General features: G+C 41.8%; 1 long non-coding RNA gene across 1 annotated transcript in view; it reads right to left on the reverse strand.

The window, feature by feature from the left end:
* Positions 1-225: 225 nt before the first annotated feature.
* LOC140491378 (uncharacterized) overlaps positions 226-18,681 on the reverse strand; it is a 28,709-nt gene continuing 10,253 nt past the window's right edge. Inside the window, exon 3 of the long non-coding RNA XR_011963300.1 lies at positions 226-547. This is a non-coding gene — a long non-coding RNA (uncharacterized lncRNA). The remainder of the gene's footprint in view (positions 548-18,681) is intronic.

Raw genomic sequence — 18,681 nt, forward strand, 5'->3', positions numbered from 1 at the left:
AACATGTGGCGATCAAATAGGCAGAGTGTATAACAAGCAGATGTCAATCAATGCAGTGTATAATAACTGTGTGTCAATCGCTTGGAGATTATAATGAATGGGTGTCAATCAGGCCAGTGTATAACAAGCAGATGTCAACTAGACAGAGCGCACAACAATTATGTCAATTGACAGAGTGTATAATGTCATCAGGCTGAATGATACATGAGCAGAAGTCACTTGGACTGGTTTACAATTCATAAATTTAATTGGGATCACATGAATGCTGCAAACTCACAAACAAGGAAGGAGCAAAACATACTTGGCCCATCAGAACAACTGGAAAGGCAGTCAGAACCCATGGTTTCTCCCCTCTCCACCTCGCATGGAAGTCTGAGATGGACACGGCTGATGTCACAGCCTTAACATTTTTACTGCCTGAAGAAGAAGATGAATTTCTTCCCCGACACTCCGGTTGTAAAAGGCGGGTTACGGTCTGGTACATGCCGCCCGTATCCAAGGCTGAGTAGGAGGAATCCGACCTGGTGTCCAAACATCCCCGGAGGAGCTACAAGAAAAAGAACAGGTCTGTATCTCCAACTTCAAGGGGGAGGCTTGTAGTATTTGTAACAGGGTCAGCCAGGTGACCTTATAGAATATGAGTTCCCTGACTGGGGCTGTTAATCTGGTCCAGTCAGGGTTCCCTGACTGATAGATATACTCAGGAAATTCTGTTCACTCTGAGAGCTGGCTCTGAGGGAGCCAGACCAGTGTCAAGTACAATGCATGTGTAAATAAAGGGTGATTTGGTGATGGAATACTGGCCTCTGAAGTTATTTCACAGCCTATCTAGTCTCTCTTCTTAGCTGAATTGCTCCAACCCAGGCAGCATCCCTGTTGAATCTCCTTTTGCACCTTCTCCAGTGCAATCACGACCTTCCTAGAACGTTTTAACTTGAACAGCACACAATATTTCTAATGTGGCCTAATGTTATATTACAGCTCCAACATAACCTCCCTGGTCTGGTATTCAATGCCTTAACAAATAAAGGCAAGTTTCCCATCTATCTTCAAAACCGCTTTATTCACCAATTCTGCTGCCATCACGGATATATGGACATGCTCACCAAGGTACCTTTCCTAGGGTCCTACCATTCAATGTGCTCTCCCCTGCCTTGCTCCTCTTCCAAAATGCATCATTTCACACTTTTCGGGGTTACATGCCATTTGCCACTGTCCAGTCCATCTGACCAGCCCACCTATATTATCTTGTAGTCTAAGGCTTTCTTCTTCACTATTTGCCACACCATCAATTTTCATGATACCTGCAAAATTGCTGATTATACATCCTATATTCATGTATAGATCATTAATGTGCACAACAAACAGCAAGGAACCCAGCCCTGAACTCTGTGTTATGCCACTGGACAGTTCCATTCACAAAAACACTGTCGACCATCACCGTCTGCTCCCTGTTACTAATGATGTGGATATTATGTGGAGGAACCAGTGTTAGACTGGGGTGGACAAAGTCAAAAATCACACAACACCTGGTTATAGTCCAACAGGTTTATTTGGAAGCACTAGCTCTTGGAGTGATGCTCCTTCCATAGGTAGCTGTGACTGACAAAGGAGCAGCACACCAAAAGCTTGTACTTTCGATAAGGCCTGTTGGACTATAACCTGGTGTTGTGTTATTGTTAACTTTGTCCTGTTACTAAGCCAATTCTGTATCCAGTTTGCCAGATTACCCTGGCTCTCAAGGGCTTTTTAACAGGTCTACAGCATGGAAACAGACCCTTTGGTCCAACCCGTCCATGCTGACCAGATATCCTAACCCAAAAAGCTGGCTGATATCCATACAGACTATATCTGCACACCTCATCACCTTCTCAAACAGTTTATTGAATGATCTCCCCTTACAAAGCCATGCTGACTACACTTAATTTATCCTTGCCTCTCCAAGTTATTCCGTCCCTCGTAATTTTTTCCAATAGTTTCCCAACTACAAACATTAGATTCACTGGCCTGTAGTTCCCTGGTTTATCCCTTCCAGCTTCCTTGAATAATGGTACCACATTGACTGTCCTCCAGTCCTCTGGTACCCTTCCCCAGGCCAGAGAAGATTTGAATCAGAGCCCTTGTAATCTCTGCTCTTGCTTCCCACAGCAGCCACTCATATGTCTTGTTTGGCTTGTTTATCCAATTCCAAGTCTACCTTAACTGCCATTACCTCCTCCATCTCAATGCTAATTTGTTCAAGTGCATCATTGCACCTCTTCCTGATCTTTAGATCTATATCATACTTTTCTGTCGTGAATACAGGTGCAAAGTTCTCATTTAAAATCTCAGCTATGTCATAGAGTCGTAGACACGTACAGCTCAGAAACAGATCCTTTGGTCCAACTCGTCCATGCTGACCAGATATCCTAATCCAATCTAGTCCCATTTGCCAGCACTTGGCCCATATCCCTCTGAAATCTTCCTATTCATATACCCATTCAGGTGCCTTTTAAATGTTGAAATTGTACCAGCCTCCACCACTTCCTCTGGCAGCTCATTCCACACGTGCACCACCCTCTATGTGAAAATGTTTCCCCTAAGATCCCTTTTATATCTTTCCCCTCTCACCTCAAACCTATGCCCTCTAATTTTGGACTACCCCTTGTCTATTTATCCTCTCCATGCCCCTCATGATTTTATAATATATTTTTATGATTTTATAATACCTTCAGCCTCCGACGCTCCAGGGAAAATATGGCTCCAGAGCTCATTTCTGAACATTAGGTCCAGAACTTGTTGGGCTTTCTATGTAAGTGGGTAAAAAAAACACGTTCTCCTAGATGCTGTTTAAGAATTTGCTCCTTCTTTACCTTGCATACTAATACTATCTCAATTAATACAGGTAAATCCCCTACTATTAATGCCTTATTATCCTTACACTTCTTTGAAACTTGATTACATATTTGATCGCCTCTTTCTCCCTGACTGTTTGGGGGTCAACTATATGGCCAAATGTGATTATCTTTCCAAGATATCATTGCTCCTCACTGCTATATCTGATTCCTTGAACGACACATAATGAAGATAATTCTGAGGAGTAGGGTGAAGATAGTGAAAGATAACAACCTCTCCCTCAATGTCAGCATAATGAAACATTTGGCCATTGACTTCAGGAATCAAGATGGAGGGCATGACCCTATTTACATCAATAGAGCTTGTTACGACACAGTGTAAACCCTCCTGGTTAATTTAAAACCAGCAACACAGAAAAGATCTTTCCCGTGCAGTAATCTGCAAAAATCGAGTGTCCAAGAACTATTTAAAGTAAAAATTAACAACTTTATTTCTTAAAGTAAAACAGAGAATAATTAACTAACCAGTATTTACAGTTTCTTTCTCTAACGTATATTTTACCTTGCCTTCGATAATACTAGTCGGATAAAACTCCCAATTAAGATTTACAAAACAGCACTTCTTATCTCAAAACCAGACATCTTCCTATGTCTTCTTTTCTCCTTGTTAGAATTTTCTGTATCACAAGGTACTGATCGAAAAGGTACTTTTTAGAGAGATTTTTTTTCAAGCAGTCTGGTACATGCTAGGATTGGCAAGTCTTCTCTCAACTGTTCAATTTCCCCCGGTATTATACCCCAAAGCATCGGATTGAGTCATTGGCTTTTAAGCTTGTCAATATACTCAATTCAAACTTGACTGGAAATTGGTATTTTTATTGGGGTATAATTTAAACTGATTAGCCGAATTTGAATTTGTTTTTGTCTTCAGGCAACGAAACAATGAACTACTTGATTTGTTCAACCAGTGTTACATACACTGTTGCCTTATTGACAACACTTGGTAAAAACAATGACTGCAGATGCTGGAAAAACCAGATTCTGGATTAGTGGTGCTGGAAGAGCACAGCTGTTCAGGTAGCATCCAAGGAGCAGCGAAATTGACGTTTCGGGCAAAAGCCCTTCATCAGGAATAAAGGCAGAGAGCCTGAAGCGTGGAGAGATAAGCTAGAGGAGGGTGGGAGTGGGGAGAAAGTAGCATAGAGTAGAATAGGTGAGTGGGGGAGGGGATGAAGGTGATAGGTCAGGGAGGAGAGGGTGGAGTGGATAGGTGGAAAAGGAATTAGGCAGGTAGGACAAGTCCGGACAAGTCATGGGGACAGTGCTGAGCTGAAAGTTTGGAACTAGGGTGAGGTGGGGGAAGGGGAAATGAGGAAACTGTTGAAGTCCACATTGATGCCCTGGGGTTGAAGTGTTCTGAGGCAGAAGGTGAGGCGTTCTTCCTCCAGGCGTCTGGTGGTGAGGGAGCAACAGTGCTGTGTCTGGTAGTTCTGCTGCTTTTAACTCTCTTAAAGGTACACCCACATCTTCATAACAAGCTGTAGTGGAGATGATCGAGAGCATGGATTAGTGGTGCTGGAAGAGCACAGCAGTTCAGGCAGCATCCAAGTAGCTTCGAAATCGAGAGCATCACATTCCTAGGAGTGATGATCACCAACAATCTGACCTGTTCCACCCACCCTGATGCGACGGTCAAGAAAGCAAAACAATGCTTTTACGTCTTCAGAAGGCTAAGAAAATTTGGCATGTCCACAAGGACTCTTATCAATTTTTGTTGATGCACCACAGAAAGTGTTCTATCCAGATCCTTCACAGCTTGGTATGCACTTAGCTCAGGACCATAGAAACTACAGAGAGTTGTGAACACAGCCCAGTCCATCACGCAAGCCAACATGCCATCCATCGATTCCATCAACACTTCTCACTCCTCAGAAAGGCAGCCAACATAATTAAAGATCTCTTCCACCCTGGCTATCATCTGTTCCAACCTCTTCTTTCAGGCAGAAGATATCAAAGCTTAAACACATGTACCAACAAACTCAAGAATAGCTTCTTCCCCACTGTTGTTTAATTCTGAATGGACCTCTTCAATTTCCATTTCAATGGACCTCTTAATGTTGACCTCGTTCTTTGTGCACCTTCTCTGCAGCTATAACATTGTATTCCTTGCTTTGTTCTGTTACCCCTACGCATTTTGTATGCTATGATCTGCCTGTACTACATGCAAAACAAAACTTTTCACCGTACCTAGGTACATGTAACAAAATAAATAAAGCAAATCAAATGAACAGATTATACTGGATGCAAAGCATTTTGACTAATTAATTAAACAGTATGTGGGAACAGATCTGTTAAAATGTTATCTTGATTTATTAATTTATGGATTTAAATCACGCTTAAAGAATGTAAAAGAATGAATCACTTTCAAATTTTGATTAAAAATGTTAAAAGATAATTTTGTTTTGGAACAGCAACACGTTGAGGTCACTAAACGTATTGTTAATTCTATGGAACATAACTACAGTAAGCTGGGTTATGAATACTGATATGGCTTCTAGTGAGATACCAATGCTGTTAATCTTAAAGAAAAAGATGGTCATAATCATGTAGGTTATAGTTCATTGTAATATTTTGAGGTGTGATTTTTATTTTTAAGATTGGCAATTACAGTGTTGATTGGAAAACCTGATTAAAGGTCTAGTAAACAGCCCTAAAGTGAATGCAAATCTAACAAGCTGATGTTAATTGCAATTTAAAGGGTACCACGTGTATTTATGAGGTCAGATTTAAAGCAATAAAGGAATGGGTCACCTTCAGTTAGCCAAGAAGCTGCAGACAGTAAGTCTGAGGAGAATTGACAGACTTCATTAGAAATTTAAATTATTCATGCAGAATTCACTGTGAAGAGGTTTCACTTTGAAGCTAAGAAGTTAATTAATATAAATATCTATTGGATCTCTCAGCTAACTTCCTTTGTCGTAGAGCTGAGTGATGCAGGGTGGAGCCTTGGTTGGAATCCTGGGGAGTTTTCTGTGGAGAAGACCTGGGTTTGATTCCTGACTCAGGTGACTGTCTGTGTGGGGTTTGCACATTCTACCCGCATTTGCGTGAGTTTCTTCCGGGTGCTCCGGTTTCATCCCACAATCCAAAGATGTGTAGGGCGGGTGAATTGGTCATGCTAAATTGTCCATAGTGTTAGGTGCATTAGTCAGGGGTAAATGGGTGTGGATGGGTTACTCTTTGGGTCGGTGTGGACTTGTTGGGTTGAAAGGCCCGTTTCCATACTGTAGGTAATCTAAACGTTTCTGTAAGGTCTATGAGTTGGAGTGGAAAGCGCTTTGGTTATTGGGTATAAGGCCTGAGTTCAACTGGCAAAGAAAGCGAGAGTCTGTTAAGAGGTAAAAATAGCTATAGACCAGTGGCAAAAGTGTATTGAGTGGTTTCTTAGAAGAGTATATTCTGAAACCAAGAAGGGAATATGGAAAATAAAGAGTATGGAAGCATGGGAAAGGTTAAAGCATGAAGACCACTGGCAATTTGTCTGTGGAAGGCAGGATGGGATAAGAATAATGGAATGCTCTTACACCAATTAGCAGAGTAAGGCTGAAAGGTTACTATGACTAGATGAGATAACTGTTAGTAGAGGTAGTCTCCATGTTAAGTGTCATTATGACAAGACTGGGACCATAAATATTTGGGGCATGACATTAAATATCTAATTAATAGTTAGTACAGGCAGCTTGAGACAGGAGACTATTGTAATAGATGGAATAGCTAAATATCTATCATGACAGGTTAGTCTGGAATGGAAGATCACTGTAGCAGAGGTGATATTAAATATCTAATCATGACATTAGGAAAATATTAAGTAGGGTCTGGAACGAAAGACCATTGTTGCAAGAATTAGCACTAAATATCTCACCGTGATATTAGAATAACATTAAGTAGAATGTACAACTAAAGAGATAATGGGAACTAATATCGCTGGTTTATTGTGTAGCTAGAATGAGGTACTTTGATTAATATAGTTGGACATGCTGATAAGCTAACAGAAACATGATTAAAAAAAGATATAAAAAACCATGGATGCTGACGTTCGGGGGTATTTGAGAACCTGCTTTCTCAGTGTCACGGTTTTTTGTTTGCAAATAAAAGACCTACTTCTTGAAGAATTCACTGCATCTCCTGGTGATTCTCTACATTTTCTCCATGATAGGAAGAGGTTATTTGATTGATTTGATTTGATTTATTGTAGTCACATGTACCTAAGTACAATGAAATGTTTTGTTTTTTGAGCCATATAGGCAGATCATAAGAAACAAGGACATTCAGGTCAGCGAGTACTTTGAGCGAGGCATACAAGATACAACTGCACAGAAGATGCAGAAAGCACGATCAACATTAGCAAGATCAACATTATTTGAAGTTAGAGGAGTCCATTCATCAATCTAATAATGGCAGGGAAGAAGCTGTTCTTGAACCTGCTGCTGCATGTGTTCAAGCTTCTGTATCTTCTACCTGCCGGCAGAGGCTGTAGGAGAACATTATCACAGATCTTTGCTGGCAGCCTTTTCCGTGGCAAGAGTTGTGTAAATGGAGTCCCTGGACGGGAGGTTGTCTTCTGTGGTGGTCTGGACTGTGCACACCATGTTCTGTAGTCCCTTACAGTCCTGGCAGAGCTGGGGCCATACCAGGACATTATGCATCCAGACAGTAAGCTTTCTATAATGCCTCTGAGAAAGTGATGATGGTATTTATGGACATGCCAAATTTCCTAAGTCCCTTGAGGAAGAAGAGGCATCTACGTCCAGGACAGTTTGTTGGTTATCGTCACTCCTGCTTTAGATTGAGTAACATATAATAAGACAGAATGAAGAAATTACCTCATCACAAAGGATGCTGCAGATAAGAGTGATCAAGGTGTAATAGAATTTTACAATCAATTTGAGGGTCAGCAAGTTTAACCCAAAACTAGTGTTGTACCTTTCCAGTTGTCCTTAGTTAAGCTTGAAGGCAGAGTGGTTAAAGCTGAGTAAAGATATGAGACAGTGGTGAAGCAATGCCATACATTTAATAAGAAATTTCGTGATTCTTGATAAAAATATATTCCATTGAAAAAGAATGGCTCTATGAGAAGGATGCACAACTTTGGTGAACTAGAGAAGTTAAGGATGGTACCAAATTGAAAGCAAAGATTCACAATTCTTCAAAGATTAGTGGGAGGCGAAAGGATTGAGAAAAAAGTTAGATACCAGTAAATGATGACAAACAAAAAAGCAGAGGAAGAAATTGGAGTATGAGAAAAAAAACTGAGAGCAAATATAAAAACAGAACAATAAAATCTTCTGAAAATACATAAAAGGAATAGAATAGCTAAAGTAAGCATAGATCACTAAGAAGGGGAGACTGGAGAAATAATAATGATAAATAAGAAAATAACAGAAATGCTGGTACAAGTACAACATTTAAAAACAGCTGAGTAGGTATTTGAATAGGAAGGGTTTAGAGGGATACGTCCCAAAACCTGGCAAGTGGAACTAGATTAACTTAGGATATCTGGTCGGCATGGAAGGGTTGGACTGAAGGGTCTGTTTCCATGGTGTATGTACAGTAGAGTAGCTTTCTTGCTACAAGGTGAGAGACATTTGTTGCAGTGATTTGCTGTTGATGTGGGACGAGCAAACCCTGGGGGAACCAGGAGTATAAGCAGCACGATGGTGTTAGGAGAATCAGCCAGTAAGGTATGGCCCTATATTTCAGTGACAGAGAAATTTGCCTTGCAGACAAAGGTCTATGTTACAAGCACAGACCTCAGCTTGGGCAGCATTTTAGCCCAGTTCAGCATCTATCTGAGGGGTTCACAGATAGGTCATTAGCCATTCTTTCTGAGGATATCCGTTGTCATCCATGTGCCAGCCCTGGAGATGATGTGGTCTGGAGATGGGGCCGATAACACTGAAGGAATCTGGGAGTTGTGTAGAATGTATGAGCATTAGCAGCTCCATGGATAGATAAATTGATTTGATTTATTATCACGTGTACCTAAGTACAGTGAAAAGCTTTGTTTGCGAGCTGTACAGGCAGATCACGGTCATAAAGGACATACAGATCATAGGGTACTTAGAGTGAAGCATATAGGTTACACTGCACAGGATGTACGCGAAGCAAGATCAACATTATTTTAAGGTAGAGAATCCATTCATCAGTCTAATAACAGCAGGGAAGAAGTTATACTTGTACCTGCTGGTGCAGGTGTTCAAGCTTCTGTACTTTGTGCCTGACAGAAGAGGTTGTAGGGGAGCATTATAGGGGTGCAACGGGTCTTTGATGATATTAGCAGCCTTTCAGCGTCAACATGCCACGTAAATGGAGTCCATGGATAGAAGGTTAGCTTCCGTGATTGTATGGGCTGTGCACACAACTTCTTTAGTTTGTTGCGTTCCTGGGCAGGGCACTTGCTGTACCAGACCGTTATGCACCCAGACTATGCTTTCTGTGGTACATCTATAAAACTTAGTGAGGGTCCTTATGGACATGTTGAATTTCCTGAGCCGCCTGAGGAAGAAGAGGCATTGTTGTCCCTTTTTGACTGTCACATCTACGTGGGAAATCCAGGACAGGTTTTCAGTTACCGTCACTCCGAGAAACTTGAAACTCTCAACTTTCTGAACCTCTGCTCCATAGATGTAGATGGGAGCTTGTTTTCCTCATTTCATTCTGAAGTCAATTCTTTAGTTTTGCCAACATTGAGAGTGAGGATCTTATCATTGCACCACCTCACCAAGCCCTCTGCCTCCTTTCTGTATTCTGACTTGTCATTGTTTGATATCTGTTTTACCATGGTATTGTCATCAGTAAACTTGTAGGTGGTGTTCATTTGGAATTTGGCTACATAGTCGTGGGGGTACAGGGAGCCTAGTAGGGGGTTGAGAATGACAAATAAACATCAGCATATAAAGAGGGGAACCAGGGTCTTCAGGGTCTATAGAGAAATGGTGTGCAGAAGATTTTCCAACTCCTTCTGGATGAGTGATGGACAAAGCAGAAGATATCTCTGCATGACTAGAGAACTGGTCACATCCATCTGCCACCTCCTGCTGACAGATCGGCAGCCTCAAGGCATGGGAAGGAAGAGCTATGCTTGTGGGCCTGACAGTCACATCAGCCCTGAACTTCCTCATTGCCGTCCCCTTCCAAGTTCAACTGCAGATTTCTGTGGCACCTCACAATCTATAACTCAAAAACCTTTTCTTGAGTTCCCCAATCGCCTTTAAACGAAAGTAATCATTAGTCCAGTTCACCATGACCCACACAGCTAACCTTCCTAAGCCCTGGGAGTTGCAGCTATTGCTGGGTTCCTTCAGGTGCAAGGGGGCACTCCCATAGTACTCAGGGCTCCATGGCATCATCCAGCCGGATTCCTCAACAGCAAGGGGCTCCACTCCCTTTATCATTTATGACCACAGTCAACAATTCCTGCAGATATATACCCACTATCAACACATTATCCTCTCCAGACTGATCTCAAAACTCCGAGGTCTTGACTCCACCCTCTGCAACTGGATCCTCAGCTTCCTGATGCACAGACCACAATCAGTGAAGATAGACAACTACACGTCCTCTGCAATAATACAGCTGGAGCCTGGGAACCTCATATCCCTGATTCTGCCATCTTTGCTCTTGTTCAACTTCATCTCTCTAGTCTTGTCAATACTAAGACAGCTGCAGGGTTCAGTGGTTCACATATCTGGCATGGAATTACTGATTAGATTCCTACAGTATGGAAACTGGCCATTTGGCCCAACAAGTCCACACCAATCTTCCGGAGGATATCCCACCCAGACAAATTCCCCTACCCTATTTCCTGGATAAATGCGAGGTGATGCATTTTGGAAGGTTGAATTTGAAAGCTGAGTACAGGATTAAGGATAGGATTCTTGGTAGTGTGGAGGAACAGAGGGATCTTGGGGTGCAGGTACATAGATCCCTTAAAATGGCCACCCAAGTGGACAGGGTTGTTAAGAAAGCATATGGTGTTTTGGCTTTCATTAACAGGGGTATTGAGTTTAAGAGTCGTGAGATCTTGTTGCAGCTCTATAAAACTTTGGTTAGACCGCACTTGGAATACTGTGTCCAGTTCTGGTCGCCCTATTATAAGAAAGATGTGGATGCTTTGGAGAGGGTTCAGAGGAGGTTTACCAGGATGCTGCCTGGACTGGAGGGCTTATCTTATAAGGAAAGGTTGACTGAGCTCTGACTTTTTTCATTGGAGAAAAAGAGGAGAAGAGGGGACCTAATTGAGGTATACAAGGTAATGAGAGGCATAGATAGAGTCGATAGCCAGAGACTATTTCCCAGGGCAGAAATGACTAACATAGTTTTAAGCTGGTTGGAGGAAAATATAGAGGGGATATCAGAGGTGGGTTCTTTACACAGAGAGTTGTGAGAGCATGGAATGCGTTGCCAGCAACAGTTGTGGAGGCAGGGTCATTGGGGATATTCAAGAGACTCTTCAACATACATATGGTCACAGAAATTTGAGGATGCATACATGAGGTTCAGTGGTCGGCACAACATCGTGGGCTGAAGGGCCTATTCTGTTCTAAGTTCTATATTTACTCCTGACTAATGCACCTAACACTATGGGCAATTTAGCATGGCCAATTAACATAACCTGCACATCTTTGGACTGTGGGAGGAAACCGGAGCACCCGAATTAAACCCATGCAGACACAGGGAGAATGTGCAAACCCCACACAGATAGTTGCTTAAGGAGGGAATTGAACCTGGGTCCCTGGCGCTGTGAGGCAGCAGTGCCAACCACTGAGCCACCGAACCACCCATTTGATGTGAAAGAAGAGTAAGAATACAATGTATGCTTTGCATTTGGCAACTTGTAGTCAGTGGTAATCTTGGGACCTATTTATGGGCGGCACGGTGGCACAGTGGTTAGCACTGATGCCTCACAGCACCAGAGACCCGGGTTCAATTCCCGCCTCAGGTTTCCTCCCACAGTCCAAAAATGTGCAGGTTAGGTGAATTGGCCATGCTAAATTGCCCGTAGTGTTAGGTGAAGGGGGTAAATATAGGGGAATGGGTCTGGGTGGGTTGCTCTTCGGAGGGTCGGTGTGGACTTGTTGGGCCAAAGGGCCTGTTTCCACACTGTAAGTAATCTAATCTATTCAGGATGAAAGCTTGCTGTCCCACCCACCAGTTGTACATGGTAAAGTACAACCTCCATATCCATGGTTGCCCTCCCCTTTCCTGATGCTGCCGAATGCAAAATCTTTGTGCTCTTTTTCCTGACAATGCTGAGCACGCATGTATCAAGTAGCATATTTTGGATTGATCTGCCCTGTTTACCCCTCCAGCCCGACACATTGGTAGGATCAGTCCACATAATTCTCTTGTGACCGAGTGGTTACTTCTCATTTGCATGAGCTTGTGAATGGTCCTGTGCAAACAATTGCACATTCATCCATCCCCCACACCTCAGGAGAAAGTGGGGACTGCAGATGGTGGTGATCAGAGTCAAAAAGTGTGGTCCTGGAAAAGCACACCTGGTCAGGCAGCATCCGAGGAGCAGGAGAGTCAACATTTCAGGCATAAACCCTTAATTCCCTACATCTCAACCCACCACTATCAGCACTGCTGGTGGACCTCCGCTCGTGAAAAGTTAAGAAATGAATGGGACGGAGCTGTTTACAGCATTTCAACATTCAAGGACCCTTAATGTGCAATGGTTGCTTAACTTCAATGCAAAGGCCTTCTGGAACTGCTCACACAAATGCTTTTGGCACTTATAGTTTCACTATCTTGATTAGGGATATCATGTTTTGTGATGGTTGTGTCCCTTTCTCTTATGCTGCGCATTGTTCAAAACCGTCCTCTGGAAAACAACTGATGCAATTTTGGCTCTTTCACCCTCACCCGCCCTTTTCAAGTACATTTTCCTCCCCATAACTTTTGATGGACTTGCCCTTCCATCTCCCATTACTTCTGCCTTCCTCCAATTTCACCCTCCAACCCTTTGACTATCAACCCTTCCACCATCTCTTTGGATATTTCTGGTCCTTCCCCCAGTCCTCATTGAAATCCCATGTTCAGACTCATTCTTACACTCACCCCGTCATTAAGTTCCACAGCTCTTTCTCCCTCCCCCTCATGCCAACTTATCCCATTCTGTTTCCATGTTCTTGCCATGGATATGGAGATTGTACTTTTCCATGTACAGCTGGTGGGTGGGACAGCAAGCTTTCATTCTGTTCCCTTGCTTTTTCAGTTCCATTCCCTCCCTTTCCTTTACACCCAGCCCAGCTTTCTGTCATTATTTTGTCAATGCTCCTTTTGATCTTGTTTTAGACGAATTCCTCATTTAAGTTGGTTCCCTCTTTTTCGCATGGACAGAGTAATGGGCCCCTTGAGATTTCATCCCTGACACTTTAAGTGTATGATGGTAGATTGCATAAAAATAAAATGTTTCAGCTCAAACCCTGCAAGTGTTTGTGCAAAGAAATGGCTTTTTCCTGAGGCAGTCAAGTTAGTGAAGATATTTTCCCTTTCCAGAGGCTGAATGAGGCATTGGACATCAATAGACACACACCTCATATATATAATTGGGTTTTTGCACAAATGTGTTTCCTATTTTTGGCAAAAATAAAGTTGCACCCATAAATGAAATTCTAGCAGGCTCGGGTGTTAATAGGTATTCATGAAACATTAATGAATGCAAAACAGGTTATTGCCAACTGCAATTAGGAAATCCAACACATCTGAAAAATTCCAAGAACGAAATAACAAACGCTTAACATCCTGTTCGCAAATTAACATCTGACCTCCTGCCCAATTGAGTTCACCTGCCTACCTTTGAAAAAAGCTCTGGAAGACCAATAAAATTGTACCTCGGAGTCAAGATGCAATCAACCACTTTGGAAGGATGGAGAGCTGGGATCTTAATTTTTCTCCCCACTTGTAGTTTTGATGGTGAGAGGCCATATTGCAATGCAGTGCACAGACGTCTAGTAGAGCTGTGAAGAAGCATGTCCTATTCTTCAAGAGGCTTTTGAGCATTTAGCCTCCATGTTCAGCTTTTCCATTCAACCAAGGCTATCTTGGTGGTCCAGTGATGTGTTTGAACCATGAGATGGTGCAACAGTTCTCAAATGTTTCAATGGCATATTATCAGATATTCCATTAGTACCTAGAATTCCATTACTGCCAAATATTTCATGACCTTGGTATCTGTGTCTGTGGTGTTGAAGTATAATTTCTTTACTTTGATGCATTGAGAGAAATAAGGGGTCACTTATAGACAAAAGCCATCCTTCAACCACAAACAGGTCAGTTCCAAAACATTCCGAACACTGGGTGGGAAAGATAGTTGGAATCAATAATTCTTCTCTTTCATGGCTAAGTCTGTCTTGAGACTAACAAACTGTTATAAGGTCTACCATCTGTTGAGTGATTCCTGAACACCATACTGAAGCTTGCCCAGGTGTCCTTGATGTATCTTGCCAAGAATATTAGTTCTCAGTGAAAGAGGGATTATGAATCTGTCATCACAAAGTAATAGATCATCAAAAATAGTAAGCCGTTGCCTGTTTTCAAAAGAGATTTTCATAACTAAGCAAACAGGTTTATTTTCAAACCAAATGGGGATATATTTGGGATCCTTTCTCTGTCCCACTCTGATGAATGTAAGCTTTGTTTCTGTTGCTGGCCACAATGTTGTTGTTGCGTGAGTTTGTGAATTCAGTTCTCCAGCAATTCTTTATCAACTAAGCTTGTCAACAGTCACTCAGGGAAGGCATCTGCTGATATCTGTAATTAGACTTGCAAGTACTTGGTCTTTAACAAAACGTACAGACGTAAGTCTCATGAGACAAAGGCAAAATCATTGTATACACGGACGCACTTTTTGCCAATTCCTTTTCAACTAATAATTAGATCGGTAGTTTATAATTGGTCTCAACAAGAACAATGAGATCCAGTTTATAATCTGAAAATCTGACACTTTAGTGAAAGGGCTACCTTCTTAATAAACACATATTGGGTTTCTGTATCAGGTAATCATTACAATGTGAAGGATACTGGTTTTACGCATTTATTTGGCAGCTCTTTGAAGAGAACTTCTCCAATATCTGTGACAGAGGCATTCACAGTAAAAATAGTGGGGAATAATGGGTTGCATTGGGCCAAGGCATTTGCAGAAGTCAGTATGTCTTTGACCTTCTGAAATGCCTCTTCTTGATGTGCATTCCTCCATTCTTCAGACCTCTTGAGGAAGTGGGTTAAGAGTTCAATGATGGTTGCCAGGTTAGATAAAAACTTTGCTAACTGCTTTACCGTTTCCAGAAATCTTTAAGTCATATATAAGTTTGGAATAAAAAACTCTTTTACTGTCTTTGTTTTCTGGGAATCTGTCTTTATGCCATCTTCATCAATGATACGTCCCAGAAATTAAATGGAGTCCTTGGAGAACTCTCATTTCTCATTATGCAAGTGAGGGTTAACATAAAGTAATCATCAAATGCTCTTACAATATTGTCAAAGGCTGCAGTTTCCTCTCTTACATCCTGTTTTATAACGTGATCTACTATTGGACCTACAGAGGACAGGAATGTGTGCACTTGTTCTTTCCTGTAATTCTGAAATGATTCTGTTTGAATTGCCTCTTCCATAAAGTCCAGTTCAGTTCCCTCTCTGATCTAGTTGTAGCTTATAATCTGCTTGTAGGTGTGAAATCTTCTCCTTTCTGGCTGTATTTCAGTGTATCTCACTTCACTGTATTTGTTCACAACTTGGATAAAGGAATAAATAGTTATTCATCCATGCTTGCAGGCAGCATGAGCTTGGTAGAGATAGTAAGGTGTGTAAATGGAACAGGAAGTTAGGATGAAACATAGATTAAATAAGTGGACAATAGCTATGCCAGTTGTCACAGGCACCCTCCTATTAAATTTACCAAGTTACAACTTCCACAGAGTATGGGGGGATAGATATCCCAGATTTTAAGTGATATCAAGTAAGTGCTCTACTGTCCTATGAGAGTGACTGGGTGTGGAAGGATCCAAGGTCAATGTGGCTTGATATTGAGGCCTCCCAGGCAAGGTCCAGTCCTTAATTTGCTGTTTATGGATAGGATGAAATCTGTTACTGAGCATTGTAGAAGCCTGATTGTTATCAACATGGATAAAGTGTGGGTAATGATACAGCAGGGCATAAGACCTCACCATTTACCCCCTTAGTTGGAGCCCCAGAATTCAGGCTGGGATCAATGGATTCTGGCTTTAAAGTAGGAGGTCAAGGGAATCTCCTGTTTGGGAGACCTGTTGGAAGGAGAAGTCCTGATGTCTTATGACCAGTTAAGTCACAAGTATAGGCTACCCAGTAGGGACCTCTTCTATTATTTTCAGATTAGGGATTACATACAGAGAAGAACCATGTTTATTGCTCAGCCCTACAAGTCTGACATAGAGAGAAGAGTGCTCTGGTGCACTGGCACTCTCTCAGTCAGTACTCTATATCATCTACAAAGAGGGGGTACCTTGGAAGATATGGAAAGACTCTACAGAGTCTGGACTCAGGAACTAGGAAGAGAATTTTCATCTGAAACATCGGAGGACATATGGCCCCAGAACAATTAGCAAAGTTCAAGAAAGGAGCATCTCCAGAATACTGAAAATGTAAAATAAGCACAGGCACCCTGACACATTGTCTGTGGTTCTGTCTTAAGATTCGTAGGTACTGGGATACCATAGTGAATGGGGTGGAGGCGATCCTGGGAATTGAAGTTAGGGCAGATCTGATATCCCTTCTTTCCGGTTTGCTGAATCTGCCTTCACCAGATGAACACGGGAAGAGATTATTCATGTGTTCTCACGTATTGTGCAAGAAGAACATTTTAATGAGCTGGACCTCAGAAAACCCCCCAGGTCTGATGGGGTGACACAGATTAGTGATGGAGCACATTCCAGTGGATTTTCTTACGAATGCGGTGCACTAGAAAACTGAACTATTCTATAAAACGTGTTGGCCCTTTTTAAATTATGTACGCACGGACCTGTCAGCCACATTGACCAGGGCCTTTATATAGCAGTGAGGGCCAGGTGTGGCAGTCCGGGGACCTTGTGGGAGGAGGAGGCTTGAATAAATACAGATATAACAGTTGATGCTCCTGTGAATGGGAGCTTTGCTTGAGGTGCGCCGGGTGGTGTAATTTAATTTAATTTAACTTAATTTCATTTGTTTGAATTGAGTTAATTTAAGTTAATTAAATTTTATCTAATTCAACTTAATCTAAGCTAAGTTAGGTTAGTTCAGTATAAATTGAGCTAATTTAAACTATTTTGCTAAGTTCAATTATTTATCAAATTATAATGTAGAAAAGGTTTTTCCGTATCTTTGTGATAGTTTTGATTTGTTTCGTAAGAGTAGTCGGTAGTTTATTGTTAATGTTTTTGTAATATAAGATTGTTATACTATCTTTTGTATTTTTAAGATTAAAAAAAAACATTTTCATTTTAAAAAACTATGCTAGTTGGTGTTTAATGTAGGAACACGTGAGATCATTCATTTTAGATCACAGAAAGATACATCCATTTATCTTCTAACTGGTGAGAAACTAGGGATTATAGAGAAGCAAAAACACTTGTGAGTTCAAATACAAAACTATTAGACAAGTATAAAAGGACAGACAAATATGATAATAAACTATGTCAAGAGGTCTTGCTTCAGTGGTATACAGTCTTGGTCAGACCTGCATCTTGAGTAATGCAGTTAGTTTTGTGCACTGCACCTCAATAGGAATATGGGCTGAATCTTGCTTTTTTTTTGGCTAAGTATGAGACATGGTATTTTCTTGAGGGATACTCACCATGGCACTAGCAAGATCTCTCTCTATATCTCACCAATTCTGACTCATTAACTGCCTACTCTACTACTACAGCGTTTGTTATATCCAACTCTATCCTATCTTACCATACTCTGTTCCAAAAACAACTCCCCTCTTCCCAGATATATGCCAAAATTCCAGCATCCCTGGTAGCTGTGCCATATTTAACAGGACACCCAGACAAGCACTGGCATTCCAAAGCTGCCAATCTCAGATCAAGGACAGAGTCTGAACATGTCGGGACATTAACATGGTGATTCTCTGACAGGAACTTTGAGGTCCTGGTTGAGGACCCCTCTTCCCAGAGGACACCAGACGAGGCTGTGGCACAAGATCTCAGTAGCAGTATTCTTGCTAATGTTTTATCTTTCTCCTTCCGAGCTCCATTGGCAGCAGCAACGTCCAGAACCAGAAGTCAATGTGCAGCACAGTGATTGTTGCGGATCCGCTAAGCAGCTGAAGGCCCCACTGTAGTAAAGATCGTCACATGGGTCAGCATGAAGGAATGGCCAATTGTGCTATAGGAAGGCGTAGAGGCTAAAGGTGTTTTTTGCTTAGAATGTTGCTGTGTATCAGTGCATGTCCTTTGTTTTGTTAGAGATATTGTTCACTGTAGCAAAATAAGTGCCACACTCTTCCTGCTGCCATCTATCTTACTCTATCTCTGTTCTCCCGAAATGCTTTGTCATTCTTACTATTGCCTGCCGCATCTCCCCTCCCTTCTTCTCTCTCCAGGAGGACACAGCCCATATACGGGACCAATAGCCTCATGGTGATATTGTTGGAATATTGATCAGAGACCCAAGTAATGTTCTGGGTACCAGGGTTTGAATTGTGGAAGACGATAAAAATAAAAAAAACTTAGAGTTAAGAGTGATTGCTGATTGTTGGAAAATCCATCTGGTTCACTAATGTCCTTCAGGGAAACTGCCATCCTTAACTAGTCTGGTCTAC

This window comes from Chiloscyllium punctatum, chromosome 2 (genome assembly GCF_047496795.1).
Source record: "Chiloscyllium punctatum isolate Juve2018m chromosome 2, sChiPun1.3, whole genome shotgun sequence".
NCBI classification, from domain to species: Eukaryota; Metazoa; Chordata; class Chondrichthyes; order Orectolobiformes; family Hemiscylliidae; genus Chiloscyllium; species Chiloscyllium punctatum.